A 20,287-nucleotide genomic window follows, 5' to 3' on the forward strand; every position below is an offset into this window, starting at 1 on the left:
GGAGAAAGCCACCTCCAGGTTCCTGCCCTGATGCCAGACAGTCCAGTTCCTCCCAGGATGTCTCTGGTTCCCCCAAATCCACTTCCCCAGCCCTGGAACTCAAAGAATGTGAGACCCTGTAAGTTTGTGCACGGACCCTTTAAGACCACCACCTGGAACTCCAGCAGCCTCTGTGTCACTCAGCCACAATCCCCGCTGGTTTTTACAGCTTGAAGTTATGGGGACTGCTCTTCCCAGCTCCGGAACCCTGGGTTGGGGGGGTGGTGTGGGATGGAACACCCTGCTTCTCAAGGGAGGCCTTGGAGATATCCCTCCTGATTAAAACACAGCACACATAGGTGTCAGACCAGCCCGTTCTGCACCTCTGCCCCTCCTACCAGTCTCGATGTGCTTTCTTCTTTACTTCTCTAGTTGAAGGACTTCCGTTCAGCCAGCTTCCAGGTGGTTCTGAATGATGATTGTTCTGAATTTTAGTTGTAATTTTGATGTGTTGTGGGAGATAGCCAGCACTGAGGTTACCTACACCGCCAGCTTGGTTCTCTCAAAAGGAAGGATCCTTTAAAGAGAATTGATAACATTTGGTGAGGCCTCATAGGAATATCCAGACTCAGCCCTTGAAATCATTCCCCCCTTGAGGTCCCCACAGGTTTCTACAGAAGGAACAACAACCAAATGAGAAAGGTTTTGCCATTGCTATGTTAGCTGGCTTCTTCCTGAGTGCGTGCTGTGGTTTGAATGTTTATGTCCCCATTAAATTCATATTTTTAAACCCTAATGATGACTGCGATGGTATTGGGAGGCGGGGCTTTTGGGAGGTGCAAGATCATGAGGGTGGAGCCCTCATAAATGGGATTAGAGTTTTTAGGGACCACACAGAGCTCCTTCCCTCTTCCACCCCGGGAAGACCCAGCTCCAAACCAGGAAGAGAGCTCTCACAGAACACGATCATTCTGCTCCTTGATCTTGGCCTCCCAGCCTCCAGAATGTGAAAAATCAGTGTGTTGTCTATAAACCCCCATTCTGTGACATTTTATTACAGCAGCCTGCATGCACTAACGCAGCCTTTCAGGCAGAGCTTTGCTAAAGGGCCGCTAGGCCATATAGTTTTATTCCACATTAACTGCAGGTCTCTGCTTTCTGCACAAGAGAATGTAGACCTTGGAAATCTGTCTCTTATGAATGACTATTGCTAGGAAAATCCCAAGCAAACTCTGGCACAGGAAAGCACAGGATCGTGCGTCCAGCATGGCCTGGTTACAGAACCAGAAGTATGGTCAATACTGATGAACACGGCACAGTCAATACCTCGTGTCAGCCCAGAGCGGCCACTCCTCCTTCCTTGGTTTGGTTGGGGCACAGGAGCTGGGGGAAGAGGGCCAGGGAGGTCAACCAATAAAAGGGAAGTGGAGACAAAGACCATCTCTTCCTAATGCTTGAGATGAGCTTGCTTATGACTGAAAGGTCGTTTTTTTAAACCGTCTTTTCTGGACCCTTCTATGTTTCAAAGAAGAGTCTCAAGAGCCATTGGGGACTGGGGTGCAGAGCCACAGGGAGACAGTGAACATAGAGCTGATATTGCTTGTGAGTTACCGCCTTTTCAGAGAATAATTCCACTTTCAACCAGTTTGGATATTGGGCTTCCAATAACATTTACTTTGAAGAAGAAATTCTACAGCTAACTCTTTTTTTAAATATCTCTACAATGAGAGATTTTAGAGTTGAATCAGTAATAATAGTACATAAAGCATTACTTTAGGAATATAGAAAAGAAATGGAGCTTGCTTGATTCTGGGATAGACCTGGAGGTATGCAGGGTCTAAGAGAGGGAGAATTTTGTTCAGTGCCGACAGGTTGGGATAAGATAAAACGAGGATAACAGCAACAGTGGATCTTTATTGAGTCTTTACTATGTGCCAGATACTAAACACTTTGCATACATAAATTTCTTTAATTCTTATTCCTATGAGGTAGTGTAGTGGGTTAAATTGTATCCACCTAAAAAGCAGTTCAGGTCCGAACCCCAGAACCTGTGAACGTGACCTTATTTGGACACAGGGTCCTTGTAGATGTATCAAGTGAAGATGAGGGCATCCTGGATGAGGGCGGAGTCCCCACAAGGAGACACCCGGAGACCCAGACTCAGCCACACACAGGAGTGCGCCCTGTGCGGAGGCGGGGGGGCGGGGGGGGGCAGAGATGGGAGGGACGCAGCTCCAAGCCGAGGGACGCCCAGGATGGCGGCAGCACCAGGAGCCAGCAGAGGCAAGGATGAGTTCTTTGCTAAGGACTCCAGAGAGATCGTGGCTCTGAAGACACCTTGACTTTTAACTTCTGGTCTCCTTAACCGAAAGAGGGTCTATTCCTGTAGTTTTAAGCCACACGATTGGTGGTATTCTGTTACAGCAGCCTTAGGAACCTAATACAGGAGGGCATGGGTCTGAACCATACAAAATTGCTCTTTTAATAAATATAGATGAGTGTCAAGCCATTTCTATAATTTAGCCTATTATTTCTTTTTAAATAACAAACTAAGTTACAGACATGTAATGTACAGTCAAACCTCAGTTCTCGAACATCTCCCCTCTTGAACAATTTGGTTCTCAACCAAGTTGTTCACAGAAAAAATATCTTGGTTGTGAACAAAACTTCAGTTCTTGACTTGACAATCCTTTCATGCTGACACACCAGCATGACAAAAAGCCATCTCCAAGGCCACAAACAGAGGAGCGAATACCAGTCAGTTTACTGCTAAACCTTGAGTTGTTAACATTTCAGGAAATTGTGCTGCGGATACTTTGTGGGTTCTGGGGGGTTTTTGTTTGTTTGTTTGTTTTTGTTTTGCTTTTGTTCCTGGCAAAATGGATAATTAGCACAATTTTAAAACATGAAGAGGTCATCAAGAGTGCCAATGTTGCTAAGGGTGTGAAAGAAACAATGATCACAGGCAATTCAAGAGGTAGAAAAACTGTTGTTGATTTGGATAAATGAAAGCAGTTTGCTGGGGACAGCATTCTGGAGGAATGATCTATGAAGAAACTGATGCTGCATCTGACTCCTTAAACACAGCCCTGGAATGAGTGCTGAAAGTGATTCATTTAAGGCTACTAAGGGGTGGTTTGATAATTTTAAGAAGTGTTTGTTTGTAGATTAAACAGTACATTAGGCATGTATGAATATAAGAAAGGTTAAAATGGAATCATTTGCGAGTCTGGAATGAATTAATTCAATTGACATTATTTCTAACGGAAAAAAATGATTCGGTTTTTGAACAAATCACTTATTGAACAGCCTTCAGGAATAACTTAAATTCAAGAATGGAGACTCCACAGTCCTTGTCCAGGGCCACCTAACTGCAGTGACAGAGCTGGGTCTGAACTCGCCATCTAGCTCCGGAGCCCTGGCTTTTGGTCACTTTGACTCAATAATTAGGCAGAATTCCAAAGTATGAATGAGTGATAAGTTTGGAGAATTTTTTTTTTAATTTGTAGCTTAGTTCAGTTTTGCTTTACTTTGTTTTATCTTGTACTATCACCCCTGAGTAGCAGCGACCTGGTTTCATGTAGATGAGATGAAGCAGAAGTTGTCATGTGAGAACACGGGAAGACGATGAAGACTCACCTGCTTGTCTATGGCGCTACAAACATTTCAAGACTTGTTCTGGTTTTAGCCTCTGCGTACGGAAGCTGGGGTGAGCCGCTTTGCTACGTGCATTTGAAATTAAGACTACACATTCCTCTAGGGCAGCTGTTCTCAACCTGTGGGTCGCGACCCCTTTGGCGGTCGAACGACCCTTTCACAGGGGGCGCCTAAGACCATCCTGCATATCAGATATTTACATGATGATTCATAACAGTAGCAACATTACAGTTATGAAGTAGCAACGAAAATAATTTTATGGTTGGGTCACAACATGAGGAACTGTATTTAAAGGGCCAGAAGGTTGAGAATCACTGCTCTAGGGGCAACACAGACCATAAATAACCATTTCTTGCTGCAGACCCTTTGGTGTGGCTTTACTTGGGGGTAAGTTTATACAGTATATTCCATACACATCACACATCCACAGAAGCAATAAACTCTGAAACAAGCCAATCACTAAGGCCTTTTCAAAAAGCGCCACTTCTATCATTCATGTGTCTAACTTGCCTCCTTGATCTCCCAGGACAACCATTCCAGTTTCTGAAAAGCTCTAGCTTTTGACCACGCAGGTTTCCTCAGAGAGCCCCTGCCCATGCTCCCAGTGTTTGAAATCAGACACCTTGAACCTGCAGGTAGCTGTGCCTCTCCTGGTTGGCCTGCCAGAGCTTCTGTTCCATTATCGGGGTTCTTAAACTTCCTTGGGGAGCATTTTAACAATCATTTTGACCCAGAAAATGCACGTCACATAAAATATTGCTTATGATGTCAGATAACAAGTTATCTTCTGACATCCATCCTGGACCCCAGGTGGGGAACCTGTCTTTAGGGATTCTTCTCTTTCGCTTCAGAACCTGAATGGGTGAAACAGCATGATGATGTGACATGAGAAGTTGGGTCGTGTCCGTTGGGACTTTTTTCAATTGCAAGTGAAAATACCCACCCTTAACTGGCTTAGGTGTTGTTTTTGTTTAAATGGGATGGTGTGGGTAGTGGAGGAGATACTGGTTTACATAAATCTATGGGTGGCACTGACTTCAGGCCTGGCTCAACACAGGTCACATGATTTGATTAAGTTCCATCTGTTGCCTTTGCTTCCTTTAGGTCAGCACTTTGCTCAAAAGATGTCGTCAAAGATGCCTGCCAGAAACTATTAGGGCTATTTCCCTCCAGGCCCCCATCCAGCAAAGAAAATATCTCTTCCTTCAGCTATTAAATACAAATCCTTGGTTTCCGTGATTAGAGCATCCCATGTAAGATGCCCAGATGGAACTGACTGTCGCCAAGGAGAGTGGGCCCAACTTGGCCTTCTCACTCCAGCACTGGAAGTGGAGTCAGCTTCTGCGGTATAAATGGCCAAGAATCAGAACCCAAATAAGAAATTAGACAAAGGACCCTGGCCAGTGTGGCTCAGTTGGTTGGGTGTCACCTCAGGCACCAAAAGGTTGCTGGTTCAATTCCGGTCAGGATACATGTCCAGATTTTAGCTCAAGCCCGGTAGGGGGCGTGCAGGAGGCAGCTGATCAGTGTTCTGCTCTCACAGCAATGCTTCGCTCTCTTTCCCTCCCTCTCTCTCTAAAAATCAATACAAACTCTTCAGAAAGGAGGGAAGGAAGGAAGGAAGGAAGGAAGGAAGGAAGGAAGGAGACAAAGGGGGATGGAACCCGGGAGGCTAAAACAGCAAATGTCTATGGCAAGTATATGAATTAAGGTTACATTGTTAAATGTATATGTGAGAGACATGTGGCTGAAAAATGATTCATTGCTTCCTGGATGTGGATATCCATGATCAAGTCACATCCCTTGAGTCCAACAGTGTGCACCTTCAGGGCCAGCACACCCTGGTGGCCAGGAGCACCTGCGACCTCTCCTGCACCAGCATTTTTAAAAGGTCCCACGGGAGTCACTTATATGTTTTAGAGCAGTTAATGTGACCCAGTGGGCCTGCAGCAAAAGGTGCATTTTAAAATATCTAATGAGTAAATGGGCATTTAGTAAGACACATCTAGTTGCTTTGGGTCTTTCTAAAATATTAATTGAAGGCCACTGCAGCACGAAGGCGCCAGCCTGCCAGCTCTGCTCAGTGACAGCTCTGCATTAGCAGCGATAGAAGCTTGCGGCTCCCTTGCCGCCTCTGCTTTGCAAAGGTAGCTCTAAGGTGTGGCAATCAGCGGCCGTTCATTTTCATTTCAGTTACAGGTGCAGGAGGAGTGTGCCTTTGCTAGTTGTACACTCGTGTATTGCCCTGGTCTGGCGGCTGATGTCCACAAGCTCAGGTTTGCCTTCCACATTGGAACATCGGCCATGCTGAGTTCCTGATGGAGATGGGATTTCAGATTCTAGAATGCACCTGTAGGAGTTAAACCAATTCTAGGCAACAGGAGACATGATTTGCCTTGTAATTAAAACACCTTTCCAAACAGGCACATTGTGAACACGCCATTCCAGATTTGCTTGTGTGCTTCCCAAAAGAGGGTACGTGTTAACACTACGCACATTGACAAGAACGCTGAATAACTGAATTGGTTTAGTTACAAAGAGTACACTGGGCTACCCTGAAGTTATCTGGCGTCCGACTGTCGTACACAGGTCAAGCCCCTGGCTGTGGACTTGGCTGGCTTGGTGTCAATGGAAGGGAACTAAGTGTTGGTGTTGCATCCACTCTAAAACGCCTGGCTCTGTGTGGAGAGCTTCTTAAACTGGTGGCTTACTGTGCTAGCCTCATTAATGAGTTCCCCAAATCTGACCGAGAAGGTGCTCTGGGAAATAGGTAGTCACCCTTCGCTCCCTGCCCTGGCACCATCACAGGTCTCAGCCTGGTCATGATGCCGGGTGTGTGATGAGAAGCTGTGGGCATGGGAAGGGCTGCGGATGAAATGAGAGGATGAACTGTGCTCTGGTGGTCCCAGGGGAGAAGCCCTGGTGTGGGGCAGCTGCGGAACCGTACACGGGACAAGCCCTAACCTCCCCGAAAATGCAAGCGCCTCTCCTGATCATGTTTGCAGTAAAGTTTTGAGAAACAGCTTGATCAATTATTTAGTGTGAAAACAGCATATATCCTGTAAGAGAACATGCAGCAAACACATAGTTTTGGAAACCATCCAAGATGGTCAAATATCATTCATTGATTTTTTTATAACCATGATACATACCTTCATGTCTAACTTTATTCAATTCCTTCTCTTAGAAATTCCCTGCTATCTTTAGTTTCTGGATCCCTTTGCAAATTGCAGGAACTAATTTAATTTGGGGGTGGGGAGCCTAAGTCTCTATGCTTCTTTTCAACTCCAGTAAATAATTCATTGTTTGTAATGCCTCTTAATACGCTAAACAATATTTATGCCACACTCCACATCTTATAACTTTCTTCTAATTGCCTTAGCAGTCTTTAAAACCAGAGCTTAGCACTTCGATAATAGGCGTATTAATTTGTCTATCGTTTAAGTTCGTACAAAGGAAGAGACAAGCATTAATTTTGTTTAGTTAAAACAAGCTTTGCTTTTGAACAGCAGGTGGTAATTGAAACAAAACAAGGACTCATTAGAGGAGCGTCTGGTGGCTCATGATACAAACAGAGCACACTGGAAAACCCAAACACAAGAGCCCTGAAATAAAGTGGTCATCATCTAATTAACAGAACATGTTTTAATTACCGAGGAAGCCATGCAGCGCCGGGTGTCAATTTAACTGATGTGCTAAGTGCCAGTTTACAATATCAGAAACAGACAAATAATTGGAATCTAATTACATGCAGGTCTATTGCACACCAGCGCCTCCAGCCCATCTTAATAAACAAGTTTTTACATCAAACCATGAATAGCAAATACAGCCGCGCTGTTAATTGCTACATTGTGATATTGGGGCTTTGCCAGCTCCGACTATTAAAATAAGCTCTTGTGTGGATTGCAGCTTCTCTGCCACGCTTTAATTAGAATCAAATGAGAGGCAGAGATCGGGCTGTATTACTGCAATTCAATATATGTAAATAAGATAACTGGCTAATCTTTTTATTTTATTTCTGAGCCTCCATGCACTAGGCGGTTTAGTTATAGTAATAGGTTATCACTTTGCAAATGAAGCAGGCTTGAGCTGCGAGATGAATCAAGAAACATGCCATCTTCGCTAGAGTCTAAATATTCCCGTCCGAGCACGTGGGATCCGGAGAAGTTGCTGCCCAAGATATATGGTGCTATATTTTTAATGCCCATATTGGCCTAGTTTTTCAAGTGATAGCTTTTGCTGTTGTATTTCACTTGCCCGAATAAACGCGTGATCCATAACATGCTATTTACAATGCTCAGGCAGATATTTCAAGATAAACTCTTTTAATGGAGAATCATTTGTTTGAGTACTTGAAAGGTTGCGAGAAGGTCTACATAAATACTATAAAATGCAAATTTTAAATTAAGACCAAGGCAGAGATAAAGCTCATACTTCATACTGTATATAAATGTGCCGCTTGTCAGAGAGCTAATCAGGGATTCAGAAAAACCGAGTATGGAAATGAAATCTCTGGTAGGGACACTGATGGGCCATTTTTCTGTATTTTCCAAATAGGAAAGAAGATGGTATGGCTACTGTTGAAAAATTACCCGGTAATGATCTCCTGGGAAGATGGCCTGATGTCTCATTAGAATTGTAATTAGAAGGAACCTGACCTTGGGAACCTGCTTCAGGAGAAGGCGCCCCTCTCTTTTGTTTAAGAGAAACCTCTAAGTTCCCCTACTCCTGGGCCTGAGGCAGTGTGAACGGAACTCCACAGAAAGGGCATAATAAAGCATTTAAAATGCACTTTTCTGCTGCAATAAACTGAAATAAGCAAATACAGAATGGATTTTCATCCACTGAATTTTAGTTATAGTTTGTCATTGTGAATTAAAACCATCCGGAGCCTTCTTTCTTGGGCGTATTTCCCACCATTTCGCAGATCGAGCCAGTTCTTAAAACTATTTTCTGATGAAGGTGGGGGGGGGGGGGAGGAGGGGTGCTTTATTAAGTATCTAGAAACGCCCAGGACTTTCAAGAAACCCTAAGCCATTTTCAACTTCTGCCTTGAAGTAAGCAAGCCAAGCCACTCACTGGCTGGAGCTGAAGTCAGCCTCAAACAATACTCTGCAAACTTGGCGCAGGGCCTCGCCCATTTAAGTTCCCATCACACCATTGTTGAAGGCTCCTGCCTTTCACATGGCTCGCCTGGTGGACGTGTTCCAACTCCCAAAGGGAGCAAGTGCGCCACGCGAAACGCTGGAAGAGCACACATGTTTCCAACACCTCATCGGATACTCAGTGCAGGGGCAGAAACATTCCTGGTACTCATGTTGTTGGCGAAATCACAAAGGATTTCAGGCTGGTACCTCATCCATCTCGGTTCATAAATGAAATGGAGCCTTCTGGTCAGTTGTCAAAAAAAAACAAAAAACAACTCTGCATATCTCCTGGTTTTCTCCCATCCTCTGTGGCTCCTGCAAAACCAAGCCAACCTCACTAACAATATATAGTCAAAGTGTTTGAAATGCAAAGTAAAATGTGTATTAAAAATGCATAGAGGCTGGAAAAGGAATGTAATAAGGTTAAATTTTACAAGCATAATTCCATATGTTGAAAGCATCTTGTAGTTATGACAAATTCAGATGGAGTTATAAATTACCCCAGAATCACAAGTGTCAAGTTTCAGGCTAATGCTGAATATATATACACAGCTTCAGAATTCTTATTAAAATATGAAAACATGCTAAACATAGAAAAGCTAACAACTGTACCAAAAGTAAGACAAAGTGTTACTAATGTCTGCCAACTGGTATTACTCACCAGGGCAATCAATCACATCTGAGTAAACCTCCATGGCAGGCAACCAGGAAAGCTGAAACCCACCTCCCCCACAGTTGTCCTATTTGTGGTTACTTTTGTAAGGATTCCACATTATTCCATTTGCTTGTTGTTAACCCTGAGAGGGCATGGTTAGCAAGGAGAAAATGTTTATTCAATTATGATGTCTTTATTTCTACTTAAAACACATACAAAACTGTCAGCAATAGACAAATTAGTACTTTGGACCAAAGCATGTGCTCAGTTTACTCTATATTTGAATTCTAATAAATTATATCCACTTTATTACAAAAATTACAACTGACATGCTGTCAGAGCCATGCATGTGTATGCCTAGAAATATACATAATGCTGTCACATTCAGTCCTGTTGCAAACATCACCCTTGTTTGCTAAACCATGTTGCTATGTCTTTGGTTGGCTGTAACTTCCACCGCGCCCCCTCCCACCCACACACACACACTTAATAGCCCATGAGTCTGAATGTGTCTTAACTCTTAACTCTAGAGGAAAATAGCATTTCCCTTAAGAGTTTTAATAATCTCTCATGAGATTCAGCATAGCATGTGGAACTGGTTTTACTAAAGCATCCTAGGCCAAGTAATAATGTGGGTCTGTTTGGCAAAGTCAACATCAATAAACACTTTTCAATCTACATGACAACAATGCTTCTGACATCTTTAAAGGGATCTTCTTCATTATTTGGGAAAATTGCATCTACTTTTGCTAATTTGGAGTTGGACACAAATGTTGGCTCTTCACCAGAAGTTAAACTATCAAAAAGGTAAAAATGTGACTTATCATGAGTAGGTGTGAGAGGTGTATATTTATGAACTGGAAGAAGTGTTTTTCATAGTCATGTATTTCTCTCCCTTCCATCTAAGGAGTGCCTGCTCTGCAGCTGGCTGGTGACCAGGGCCCCGCCTGCACGGAGAGTGTCAGCCAGCAAGCACTAAGTGTGACAAATACGACCAAATGGGTAGTACTGGGTTCTAGGCCCATAAAGATAGAAACTGAAGTTCAGAATTTTAAACAAAGGAAGGGTTGCATTAGAAAGTACAGTGGGGCCTTGACTTACGAGTTTAATTTGTTCCGAGACCGAGCTCGTTAAGGAGCTCGTTAACTCAAATTACTCTATCAACTCAATGCAAAAAATCGGCCGAGAGACAGCTGGTATCTCAAAAAACTCGTTAGTTGGGACACTCGTAAGTCAAGGCCTCACTGTATTTTGCAGCCCTCCACAGCATTCTAAACATGTAATCAATTAGTAATGCTAAAACAGGGTTTCTCGTGCTTTACTTAGAACCCATGGTTGCAAGCAAGAGGAACCATTTCCATTAATCTAAGTAAAAGGGAATTTGAAGGAAATTTGGAAAAGGGAATTTGAAGGAAATTGGAAGGAAATTTGAGGTGAGGACTCACAGAATTACTGGGCAGCTAGAGGAGGTGGCTTAGAAATGGGCAGAGAGTATTGGGCAGCAATGTTGCAAGCAAGAGGAATCATTTCCATTAATCTAAGTAAAAGGGAATTTATTGGAAGGAAATTTGAGGTGAGGACTCACAGGATTACTGGGCAGCTAGAGAAGGTGGCTTAGAAATGGGCAGAGAGTATTGGGCAGCAAGGACCAGAGTTTAATAGTAAAAATGAGCTAGTGAACTGGCTGCAGATTCCTGGCTGGTCTTTTCATCCTTGTTATCTGCTCAGGATCCAAGGTCTGGGAAACAATTTCCAACTGATTGAGCTTAGGTCTTGTGCCTGCTCCTGGGTTCTCCCCTGGTGGAAGGAAGGTCAAAGTGATCCCTCACCTTCTCCAGGGTAAAACCATCACAAGGAATTGCCCTTCCACCAAGGATATTTGCAAAGGTGAAGAGGTAATCCTTTCCCCAAAAAATCGAGGTACATCAAAAAGCAGGAATGGATGTGTGGTTCAACCATTTCTTCTTGTCCATTGGTTCAGAATCTCGGAAAACAAATGTCTATCTTTTGTACTGACTATATTGACCTTGAGTGACTAGTTTTGGATCAATACAGGTTGTGAAACTGGCTATATCATACTCTTTAAAGGGGTAAATTCTGAAATTTTGAAAGTATAGTTCTTCAATTAGTAAAAACATTTAGGGAAAATTATCTCTCCACAATATAATTTGTAAATTTATAAATTCATAAGCAAAGTGAAGTATAGGGGTAAGAAAATTATAGCACTTGATGTCAGAGATCCTGCAAGCAAGAATCTTAAATATTTAGACTTTTCTAAAGAAAAGCAGGCATGAAACTAGCCAAGAAAAGCAAGGATGAGAATTCCATAGACAGAAGTTGCTTCAAAGTGACCAACCTGAAAGCCTCAACATGTCAAGAATAATTGGCATGTGGCATCCTCAGGGGACACTCTGGTCTGGGCACCCTGTAGCTTCAAAAATCTTACCAGTTTATAAGATCTTAAGAAACACTGTTTGGGGAGATTCCAATATGGAGCAGAATCAGTGAAAGCTAAAACTGACCTTCTCCCAGGACCAAACTGGAATCATGACTAAAATATTGAAAAAGCATCCTGAATAACCAACTGAAGACTAACTGGAGAGAAATCTTATAACCAAGGACGTAAAGAGGAGGCCACATGGAAACTGGTAGGAAGTGCAAAGATGTGAGAAGGCTGGCTAGGCTCCCACAGACAGCAGCTGAGGTTTTGGAGGGATATCTCAGCTTCAGGAGGTTCCCCCTGAGAAGTATGGGGTATAAACCCCAAAATGGGCTACCCAGCTCAAAGCACCAGAATCAGGAGAGGTGCCCAGATAACATCTGGCTGTGAAAAGCAGGGAGAGACAGCTTGAAACACAGGCACCTTCTTAAAGGGCCATGAACAAAATTTAATTTGCAGTCACTCACCTTGGGCTCTGGCAGAGGGAGGGCAGAGTGGGCTAGAGCTGTGTGAGCAGAATCTGGGATTGGTGGCTCTGGATAAAGAGCTGAGAGGACAGCCGCCGGATCCCTGTGCGGAGTCATTCCCCCATACTACAGAAGCCATCTTTCTCAGGCAGAGCAATCCCCTCCATCCAGCATTAGCCTGGGCGGAAGCAATAGCCCCATTGGAATCCCTTTCACCCCACCCTGTGGAGCTTGTGCCCTGTTGAGGACTACAGCTAGAGGCTCATTAAGTGACTGAGCCTAATAGACAGCCTGCAGGCAGAGGCAAATCTCTAGGAGCTTTGAGTCTTTGCCTGACCTGCTGCTGAGCCCAGGGCTTGTAAAAGCAGAGTTTGGTGCACAGCTTGGTCCTTTCCACCTGCATCCAGCTCCAGAAAAGGGAGCCACAAGCTGGGGATCACTGATAGGTACAAACAGGTTGCTCAGGGTCAGTCACAGACAGCTTCTGCATTGGCCTGCAGAAGAGTCTCACCGAAGAGGCCTAGAACCAATAAACCCAGTGGCCAGCTTCAGAAAACCACAGAGCACAATCCAAAAAGCTTCACAAGCAGCATATCAACAGGGAGATCTCAGCAGGTACCAACCCCTGCTGAGGTGAATTCCATTTGTGTGATCAGCACCTGCATAGCAGCTTGCACACTGTGTTGGGGGGTTGGGCCTCACTGTCAGCCAGCCTGAGGGTCCAGCCCACATATGAGCAGGCCTGTAGAAATCAGACTCAATTACAAGAGGATGGCCCACACAATGCACACAAGGGACATTCTTACAGCACCTCGCTGAGGTTATCAGTGAGACTGTGCCACTGGGTCCAATAGGTCATCTACTACATAAGGCCACACTGACAAGACTGGGAGTCATAGCAGATCTACCTAATACATAGAAACAAATGCAAACAGGCAGTCAAAATGGAAGACAAAGAAACAGGCTCCAAATAAAGGAACTACAGAATTCTCCAGAAAAACAGCTAAATGAAATGGAGGTAAGCAATTTATCAGATATAGAATTAAGAGTAATAATTATAAGGATGCTCTACAACATGAGAAAAGATATAGAAACCATAAAAAAGAACTAGTCAGAAATGAAGAATGCCATATCTGAAATAAAGAATACACTGGAAGGAATAAGCAGCAGACTTGATGAAGCAGAGGATAGAATCAGTGACTTAGAAGTCAAGGTAGAAAAAAAAACCCAAACAGAACCTCAACAAGAAAAAATACTTTAAAAAATTATGAACCTTTGGGCCCAGCTGCAGTGGCTTAGTGGTTGAGCATTGACCTATGAATCAGGATGTCACAATTTAATTCCCAGTCAGGACATATGCCCAGGTTGTGGGCTCAATCCCCAATCATGCAGGAGGCAGTCAATCAATGATTGTCTCTCATTGTTGATGTTTCTCTCTCTCCCTCTCCCCTCCTCTCTGAAATCAATAAAAATATATTTTATATATCTTTAAAAATATTAGGGACCTTTGGGACAACATGAAGCGTAACAACATCAGTGTCTTAGGGGTACCAGAATGAATAGGCAGAGGAAGGGACCAAGAACCTATTCGAAGAAATAATGTCTAAAAACTTCCCTTGGTGAAAGAAAAATACATAAAAGTCCAGGAAGTGCAGAGAGTCCTAAACAACATAGACCCAAAGAGGCCCACACCAAGACACATCATAATTAAAATGCCAAAAGGAGAGAATTTTAAAAGCTGTAAGAGAAAGGCAGTCAGTTACCTACAATGGAGCTTCCATAAGATGATCAGCTGATTTCTCAACAGAAACATTTCAGGTCAGAAGGAATTAGCATGAAATATTCAAAGTGATGAAACTAAAGGATCCACAACAAAGCCTTCTTTACCCAGCAAAGCTAGCATTTAAAATTGAAGGAAAAATAAAGTTTTCCAGACAAGAAATAGCTAGAGGAATGTGTTACCACCAAACCAGCATTATAAGAAATGCTAAAGGGCTTGCTTTGAGAAGCAGGGGACAAAAGAAAAAAAAGGAACATAGTTAAAAAATAAAATAAAATTCAAGGATCCACAACAAAGCCTTCTTTACCCAGCAAAGCTAGCATTTAAAATTGAAGGAAAAATAAAGTTTTCCAGACAAGAAATAGCTAGAGGAATGTGTTACCACCAAACCAGCATTATAAGAAATGCTAAAGGGCTTGCTTTGAGAAGCAGGGGACAAAAGAAAAAAAAGGAACATAGTTAAAAAATAAAATAAAATGGCAATAAATACATACCTATCAATAAACACTTTAAATGCAAATGGCTTAAATGCTCCAATTAAAAGGTATAAGGTAGCTGAATAGATAAGAAAACAAGATGTACATATCTCCTGTCTTCAAGAGATCTCCCTCAGAATGAAACATACACACAGACTAAAAGTAAAGGAATGAGAAAGATATTTCATTCAGAGGGAAAGGGAACAAAAGCTGGGGTAGCAATACTTATGTCTGACAAAATAGACAGTAAAACAAAGGCTATAATATCAGACAAAGAAGGACACTACATAATGATATAGAGATCAACAAAATAAGAGGATATAACACTTATTGTGTAAACATTTATGCACTGAACATAGGAACAAATATGTAAAGCAAATCTTGATGGACATAAAGGAAGAGGTTGACAATAACACAGTTATAGTATTTTAATACCACATTGACATCAATGGACAGATCTTCCAAACAGAAAATCAACAAGGAAATGGTGGCCTTTAATGACATATTAGATCAAATGGATTTAATTGATATCTTCAGAGCATTCCACCCCAAAGCAGCAGAATATACATTCTTTCAAGTGCACATGAAACATTTTATAGGTTAGACCACATGTTAGGACACAAAACAAGTTGCAATAAATTTAAGAAGATTAAAATCACATCAAACATCTTCTCTGCTATGAACCTTGAAATGAATAAGAAGAAACTGAAAAGCACACAAAGACATGGAGGCTAAATAACATGTTACAAAACAATGAATGGGTTAAAAATTAGATCAAGGAAGAAATCAGAAGATACTTTGAAACAAATGGAAATTAGAACACAACAACCCAAAAATTTGTGGGAGACAGGGAAAGCAGCCCTAAGAGGGAAATTCATAGCATTGCTGGCCTGTCTCAAGAAACTAGAAGACGCTCAAATAAACAATCTTAAATTAATGATGTTAATTCCTTTAACTTTACACTTAAAGAAACTTGAAAAAGAACAACAAACCAAGCCCAGAATGAGTAGAAGGAAGGAAATAATAAAGATCGGGGTAGAAACAAACGAAAGAGAGTCTAAAAAAAACAACAAAAGAACAATGGAACCAAGAGCTGTTTCTTTGAAAAGATAAACAAGATTGCCAAACCTTTAACCAGACTCATCAAGGGAAAAACGAGAGGACCCAAATAAATAAAAGCAGAAATGAAAGAGAAGTAACAAATGGCTCGAAAGAAATACAAAAGTTTGTAAGAAAATATTATAAAAAACTATATACCAACAAATTGGACAATCTGAAAGAAATGGCTAAATTCCTAGAAATATATAATCTTATAAAACTGCATCAGGAAAAATCAGAGAATCTGAACAGACAGATTACGACTAGTTAAATTGAAGAAATAATTTTTTAATATCTCAACAAACAAAAGCACTGGACTAGATGGCTTTACAGGTGAATTTTACTAAACATTCAAAGAAGAACTAACACTCATCCTTCTCAAACTATTCAAAAAAAATCAAGAGAAAGGAAGACTTTCAAGCTAATTTTATGAGGCCAGCAATATCTTAATTCCAAAACTAGATAAAGACACGACAAAAAAAGAAAATTATAGGACAATATCCCTGATGAACATGGATGCTGAAATCCTTAGCAAAATATTAGCAAACCAAATTCACCAATACATGAAAAAGATCATACCATAATCAAGTAGGATTTATTCCAGAGATGCAAGGTTGGCACAATATCCACAAAACGCTAAATGTGATACACCACAAAAACGAATTGAAAGATAAGAACCACATGATCATATCAATAGGTACACAAAACGCATTTGATAAAACCCAGCACCCACTTAAGAGAAAAACTCTCTGCAAAGTGGGAATGCCAATTGGTGCAGCGACTGCATGGAGTTTCCTCAAAAATTAAAAAATGGAGCTGCCTTATGACCCAGCAATTCCACTTCTGGGAGTTTATCCAAAGAATCCCAAAACACTAACTTGAAAGAATATATGCACCCCTATGTTAGTGGCGGCATTATTCACAATAGCCAACCAAGATTTGGAAGCAGCCCAAGGGACCATCAGTAGATGAGGGGATAAAAACAGCTGTGGCACATTTACACAATGGAATACTACTCAGCTATAAAAAAGAAGAAAATGTTACCCTTTGTGACAGCATGGAGGGACCTGGCGAACATTATGCTAAGTGAGTTAGACAGTCACAAAAAGACATGTAGCATATGATTTCACTCGTGGATTTTAATGAACAAACTGAACTAACAAGCAAAATAGGGATAGACTCATAGATACAGAGCAAGCAGACAGCCCTGGGGGAACGGGGTAGGTGGGGGAGGAGGAGGGGGAGAAGGGTGGATGGAGGGATTGAGCACAAAAGAGAGAATCATGGACACCAACAGCAGTGTGGTGATGGGGCGGGGCAGGTGGAAGAGGGCCTAGAGGGGAAAGCAGACAGCCTGGGGGAACGGGGTAGGTGGGGGAGGAGGAGGGGGAGAAGGGTGGATGGAGGGATTGAGCACAAAAGAGAGAATCATGGACACCAACAGCAGTGTGGTGATGGGGCGGGGCAGGTGGAAGAGGGCCTAGAGGGGACAAATGGTGATGGAAAAAATAAACATTTTTTAAAAAGAAACACTGTTTGGATTTGCTAATGGTCCAGAGGAAGACAGCAGCCACCATGAGCAAAGTATTTGGTAGAGAACAGGAGCAACAGCATCAGAGCGGACCCAGTGGTTAGAGTGTTGGCCCTCACAGCCAAGGCTCACAGGTTTGCTTCCCACTCAAAGGCAAGCACCTGGGTTGCAGGTTTGATCCCTGCCCCAATATGTCTCTGTCACATGGATGTTCCTCTTCCCCCCGCCCCCCCACGCCTTTCTCCCCCTGCCTCCCTCCCTTACTCTCTAGAAAAGCCATGGAAAAAATATTCTCAGGTGAGGATTAACAAAACAACAACCAAGAAAAAAGAACAAACAGGAATTCTCTCTACCTTTTTTTTTTCCAAACTCTTTTATAAGTCTAAAATTATCTCAAAATAAAAAGTTATTTTCCTAATCACAAAATTCCATGCACATAGTAGGTATTCAATGAGGGTTAGTTGCATCCTCTTAATTTCCATCTCTTGACCTTGAAATGTTTATGTTCATCAGTTTCCTAAAACCATTTCCTATGATTTCTTCCTTAATTATTTTTCTCTAGGTGCCAAATACAAAACCAGGGGGCAGGGGGAGAAAAGAGAAACTGAATAAAAGTTTCGATCTAATTTTGCTCTATTTTGCTGCGAGGTTAACCTATTCTTTAACAAATGTCTAGGCATCTGTCATCCTGGGGCATCCTAATACTGGCACCACAGAGATACAGCGCCAACGATGACAACATATTTGCCTAAGAGTGGGACTAGGGAGCTATTCTTTCTTACGCTTTTACTTCACTTCCAGACAAAACTAACACTGTCACACATCTGAGAGCGTTATAGTTCATCTTTAACGGATGGAATTTTGTTCTTATTTTGTTAAATGTTACATTTACATAATTATGTATGTCAATGATGTTTATGAGGATACAACCCAAAGTGAAAGTTATCCTACGTATAGAGAATTATTAGCCTACAGGTGCCCCAACGAGTGACAGCTCACACTATTCAAACTCAGGAACCAGACAGATCTTCGAAAATGATGGACAGTTTTCTCATTCTGCTCTACAATTAGTCACTTATTCTTTGGACAGAAGTTATACTGGTGCCGGGGATGGGTTTTTTCTTTAAATCACAGAATATATAGCTTTAGGAATTCCTGACAGTTGGCCACCTGACTTTGTTTATGGTTGTTTTTATTTTTTACAGTTAGGTGCTCTTAAAATTTTATGTCTTCATTATGTTCTTCAATTTCAGTTTAAATCACAAAACACCTCTTCTAAAATGACACCTGGTGCCCAGCCAGCATGGCTCAGTGGTTGAGCGTCAACCTATAAACCAGGAGGTTCAATTCCCGATCAGGGCACATGCCTGGGTTGTGGGCTTGATCCCCAGTAGGGAGCATACAGGAGGCAGCCGATCAATGAGTCTCTCTCAACATTGATGTTTCTATCTCTCTCTTCCTCTCCCTTCTTCTCTGAAATCAATAAAAATATATTTAAAAGAATAAATAAAATAACACCTGGTGATTGAATAGTTAACTATGGAACTTATTATTGACAAAATATTCTTATCTCTAGACACAAAGGTGTTTATATGAAAACTGCATTCTTTATGGCAAACCAGAATCTTATTTTGCTGTGACCAAATGTAATGGACATGTGCTGTTTCTGCCTGCCTAGCACATATTCCTTCCTGTATATTAGCAGAGGCTGCATTTCCGGGAGGCCCCACCCTCCCCATCCCCTTGGTGCTTGTGGTTCTGGGAGGACCCTCACCCTCCCACTTGAAGGGGCAGCCCATGACTCAGACCCAGCCAGACATCAGAGGCTTCCCTCTGGGCCTCAGAGATGAGCTCAAACGGGGTGTGATCCAGCCAGACCAAGGCGATGCAACTCAAAAACTCCGACGGGACTGGAACCAGGAAGCTCTTTTTCGTGCACTGACCCCAAGAGGAGGTCAGCCTGGAGCTCCTGGCTCAGCCCTAGACCAGCCCGACAGGGAGGGAGCCAGAGATGCATCTAGTGACACCATTTGAGCAATGCCTGGACCCTGCCTCCTGAAGAGAAGAATTCTTTATTATTCAGGAAAGAATCCTTTTCCCCTTAAATTCTATTTGAATCAGGTTTATGTCTCTTGCAACTAATATAATTCTACCTAATTCATAACACTTCCATGCATACTCTTCTTCCTTAATGAATCTAATTCAGGTGAAGCTTGTATTTTCATTCATTTACTAAATATGTGCTGAGTACTTATGACACAACCAATAAAATGGATAAAAAATATTTTATTAGGTATAATCCATGCCCTCAAACAAAAATGTGCAGGAAATTGTGTAGAAATTGGCTGACTTCTTCAGGAGAAAAAGAGAAAGTCTGATATTTCTTTTGCCTTTCCCGTGAGTAGAATGTGACGCCCTCCCTCACAGAGAGCAAGGAGCTAAGGGGGCTCTGGAGCACCATGCTCGGGAGCGTGGGTGTGCGCCGGAGGACCTGCTTTAGAGTCTGGTCTGTCTCTTGCTCACTGTAAGACCCAACCACTACTTACACCCTCTCTTAGTGTTGACTTTCCTGTCTGCGAGCTTTAGAGTGGTCTGTCTCTTGCTCACTGTAAGACCCAACCACTACTTACACCCTCTCTTAGTGTTGACTTTCCTGTCTGCGAAGTTAACAAAAACATATCTAGAGCATACAGTTTTTCAAAGACTGAAAAAACACTAAATTATATCTTATTTATGCATAATGGTATATAATTCTTATTCATATGATAGTGTACTATATACATTATATAACCATCTACACTAATAAAAGAGAAACATGGTAATTAGCGTACGACTGCTACCCTTCCCATTGGCTAATTTGCATATCCTTATGCAAATTAACTGTCAGCCAAGATGGCAGCCGGCAGCCATGCACTGAAGCGAGCAGGGAGGCTTGCTTCCTCCCGTGACTGCGGACTCCAACGTTCCCCGCCTCACTTGCCGGCCTCTCAGCTGCAACTCTAAGCAACTATGTACTATGTTGCAAATAAGAAGCTAAACAAAACCCCAGAAACCAGC

The sequence above is a fragment of the Myotis brandtii genome, unplaced genomic scaffold (genome assembly GCF_000412655.1).
Source record: "Myotis brandtii unplaced genomic scaffold, ASM41265v1 scaffold89, whole genome shotgun sequence".
NCBI lineage: Eukaryota > Metazoa > Chordata > Mammalia > Chiroptera > Vespertilionidae > Myotis > Myotis brandtii.